The sequence below is a fragment of the Opisthocomus hoazin genome, chromosome 8 (genome assembly GCF_030867145.1).
Source record: "Opisthocomus hoazin isolate bOpiHoa1 chromosome 8, bOpiHoa1.hap1, whole genome shotgun sequence".
NCBI classification, from domain to species: domain Eukaryota; kingdom Metazoa; phylum Chordata; class Aves; order Opisthocomiformes; family Opisthocomidae; genus Opisthocomus; species Opisthocomus hoazin.
In genome coordinates this window covers 51,356,559-51,361,061 of record NC_134421.1, presented here as the reverse complement: position 1 = coordinate 51,361,061, position 4,503 = coordinate 51,356,559, and positions in this window count along the sequence as shown.

Below are 4,503 nucleotides of genomic sequence, written 5' to 3'. Positions count from 1 at the left end.
CTGGGGAAAGCAGCCAGGTATGCACTGCCTCCTGCTGCGCTTGCCTGCAGAGAGTGTGCCCTTCCTGCTTGTCCTTTTGCTTAATTCTCCCGTAGTTCAGACCATTTTTATGTTAGGCTACTGAGACACATACATCATGTGAACAGCTTAGTGAAAACAAAATCCAATAAAACAAAAGAACCTGTAGAAAAGCTAAGCTTTGGCACTTTCCTCAGGCACCTAATGAGACCTAATGTTTGCAAGAGCATTGAACAAGCTTTCCCATGACTCTCCCAGCTTCTTTTGATGACAAGTGCGTATCTGTTTTTCTCAGTAACTTCTAAAGAAAATTGGATGTGCTGTCCCATGCTTAATGTTTATTTCAAACTGAGACAATTATCAATCTAATTAAACTGATACGTGTAATTTTTTTTGTTCCTTTGTTACTCTTTCCTCAGCATAGCTGGATAGAAATATCACAAGCATGTGATGCACATCCCCAGTCTACTATGATTTTTTTGCCTGTCAGAAATATTTTTCTTTAAAACTCTAGCTGGCTTAAGTCTTCTGAAGTGTCTTTTTACCTCCGTTTTAGGGGTCTGATTGAGATATGCTGAATGGGCCAGATTTTTAGAGGCCCAAGAGTCTGATTCCTCACGAAAAAAAGGCAGGTGTCTTTGAGAAGCCTTTGTTTCGGAAGCAAAATTCAGTGTGTTTGCCATAGGAGGCAGCCTGGGCTTAATGTAGACAGAGCACAAAACTTCCCATGGTTCATTAGGTTAGGGAGAACTGTAGAAGAAACTCCAAAGTTAACTGAAATGAACTTTATTTCCTCCTAACTGCTGTCAGATGTCAAACTTTCTTATAACAGGAAAGGATTTCTTTTGGCATAGGTCACTGTACTGGGTCTCCCTTCTGTAAAAATTTCAGTGCTGCGTCAGCATCACTGAGGGCTCAGAGGAGCAGGGGTTGCTGCGTCCGGGCATGGGCATTCAGCAATGGGTTCAATAGTAGCCAGCCTGAGAGGGTGTAATGTCCAGGAGGGTAAAAAAAGCCGATTTGAGCACTAACTAACGAATGATCCTTCGTGAAGAGGAAAAAGAATTCCTACAAGAACTAGTCGAGGTCTCCACATTACCTACCCCAGCTTATGATTTCTCCATTAGTAGAAATGTCAAACAAGTTTGAGATGTTCCCTTAGGTGGTTTTAAATATTAGGTTTCTGGCGGAAGCCCAGGCTGGGTTGTAAGCTATTGTATAGTGCTAGGCGATGGACCAAATTTCGTCCCAAGATAGACAAGGATGTTATGGAAAGGAATGGCAGTGTTTATCCTTGAATAAACAAGCTTTTTAATTTGCTTCTTAATATGTCAGAAACAGCTGTTTTACCTTTCTGTGAGTCTGAACTCTCAAACAAGGGCATATTGAGGACAATATAGGAAATGGCATGGAAAAAGCAGTGCAGTCGTAGAAAGTTAAATATAGCTCAGTGGGAGAAAGCGTGTTGTAGTATTGTTCTGTTTGAGATGTGGTAATTGTCTTGGTGTATTAATTTTTCAACTATAAATACTGTATCATGATAACTTTAGAGGTAAAATTTAATTAATGCTTTTCATGTAATGCTTTTGCATGTGTAGGTATAGTTTTAAGGCAAGTGTATTCAAAACATTGGAATTAGAGACTTCACCCAGCAGTGACATCGGAGAGTTGGGATGGTTCCTGTGTCCTGTGTGTCTGTCCTATGTCTGTGCTGTGAGTTCTGAGAATACCTGATTTTTTCAGCCAAAATATAAACCAAAATTAACATCAGACTAAGAACCTTCACATCTCTGTGCAGAGGAGTTAGCCCAGTCTGTCACAATGGCTATAGCACTTCAGCAGTGATGCTCAGAGAAAGCACAAGAGAGGGTACGTGAACAGTGATCTATCCTCCCCTGCTTTCCTGAGTCAGAGGTTGAAGTAAGACTACTTTTTTTTATTATTATTAATTTTTATCAGTGGCCCAGCCCTCCCTGAATTTCTCTTGTGACTTTTTGACTTTATCTACACTTTTGGCCTGCACGGCAGCCTGTGACAATATAATTATGCACTAAGCAAAGAAATACCTGCTCTCTCCTCCTAATTTGACACCTGATAATTTCAGTGGGTGCCTTGTAGTTTTTGTGTGGTGCGATGCAGTGAATAATCATTACCTCGTCACCTCTTTGGCACCATTCATTGTTTGTAGCCTTCCTCATTTGTCTTTTTCCAACCTGAAGACTCCGCATCTGTTGGTGTTCTCTTACACAGAAACTGTTTGCTGCCTTGGACCATCCTCACTGCCTTCATCTCTGCTTTTCAACTTCTAGCTCCCCTGAGGTAAAAGTACCAGACTGCATGCAAAGGCTTACCCAGCATGGACAGATTTTTGTCAAAACAGAACATGAGAATAGATTATAACCTTATTTCAATTTGTTTCTGAACAGGTCTGATAAAATCAAAGGGGGGTCACAAAGTGGGAGAAGTGGTAGCAATGTGCCTCATATATACGTCTCAGTTATCATGATGGCATGACACATCAGTGTAAGTCATGAAAGGAATGAAATCTGAGTTCAGATCCTTTCTGCCTGCCTTTGAGAAGGGAACTGAAGTAGTGCCTGAGCCACAGGCTGATCTGGACAAAGTCCCAACCATTTCCCAGGCGTGTGCGTTCACCACTCGGAAATTGTTCCTTGCTCATGCTCTTCTCTTCATGCCTTTGCTATGAGCAGCAAACTATCTAACACTCTTAACAGCTATCAGTTAATTTTCTTGAATAAGTTTGGGCTGATGTCCTCCAGGACACAAGAGTTCAGAATCCTCATGGCTCAGGGCTGTTTCATCGACCAACTGCGGTTGCTGAGGGTGTAGCTGATAATTACTGAGCTGGTACTGTACCCTCCTAAGCAGTGCTAGACGTGGCTGTTCAGGAACAGCGTATCTTGGTGGTAAAACAGTCGTGTCACTGGCCTTGCTTTGACTACTCTGAAAAATTTTCTTGGAAGTTGGGAAGGAGGCACTGCGGAGCTCAGCCCAGCTGCCCACACACTCCTACTAGCAAAGGTGCTTTCATTGATCAAAGAAAGGGTGGATGTTTAGTAGACAACACTGAGGCAGCAGAGAGCCTATCAGCTTGGAACTTTCTCTTCAGCTTGAAGACTAAAGGTAAAATTTCTGCTGGGTGTGGAGTCCAGCAGCTTCTGATCCAAGCAACACACGGCTTATGTGATAAATCTGGCCTCAGTGCCAAGCCCTCCCTATCCTTCTCCCTGTTCTGGGCTCCTTCCCTCTGTGCTTTTACGAACACAACCACAGAGGTCCCTTACAACAAAGAAGAAATGAAACACCTTTTAACCTACTGCCAAGACAAAAAAAGGGGCATGTGGCCTATTTTGACTGTGTAAGCCTTTTAGGTAGGTGTAATTAGAGACGACATTGTTGGCTTCCATTAGGCTTAATTAAATGCAGATTGGTAGGCAGCTCTCATTCTGGCCAGTACCTCTTCCACGTGGCTCTTCCTGCCCTGGGAGTATTCAGCGGCAGCACCCTGTGCTGCTTTCTGGCCTCCTAGGCCTGGAGGTTTTCAGAAAATGCATGTGCTTGGTTGCAGTTCATCACATGAACAAGGAGCTGTTTCTGTGCTAGCATGCCTGGATGATCTTTGGTTACTCTGGCCAGCACTGGAGGTGCTAGATCTTCCAGTTCCAGTTCTACCTGTCTTCACAAGGGTCTTTGAAAACAAACAAACACAAATCAGTATTCACAGCATGAAAAATGAGAGAGAAAATAACTTGTTGGCAGTTGCCTTTCTGCTTCGGGAAAAGGCTTACATTTGCATTTTAAAGCCCAACCTTGTCTGCAAGACCAACAGCCAACGCAATGTCACAGGTTGTTTGGGGACACAACATTTGACCCACACGTGACTCAGGGTTCATCTGCAGTGCAAGAGGAGCTTGCTGAGGTTTGCACATCACCCTGGCAGATACCCTCTGGACACAGTGATTCATATCTCTGTGTCTGCTCTATCATCCTTAACTTGGCAGATGAGTATGAAAGATATTGCGAGGTGCATGTTACTCTTTTCATCTCCTAAGAAAATCCTTGCAAAATACAAGGATCTGGATGGTGCATAGGTGAGCAGCATGAGCTGGTCTGAAACCAGTGCTCTGCAGAAACACCTGAAAGGCAGTATGCTGAGCTTATAACAATTGCTTCCTCTGTCCCCTTCCATTATTAATGAAAGCCCAGGCTGTGGTGTTCCGGACCTTTAAAACATATTTCTTCCCAGCCAATCTGTTTTGACAATAAGTTGAGAAACTGAAACAAGAGCACTTCAGGGGTAAGACTGATAGTCCAGGCATAGCCGTGGCAAAATCAAGTTGCCAGGTACTGCGTGCTGTGGTTGCAGCCTCCAAAAGTATTTCCTCTCGTTGTGGGTACATGGTTAGACTCATCTTGGTGAACTTTGGAGCTTGATGTAGATGTTTCATAGGAGTACAGCTGGTG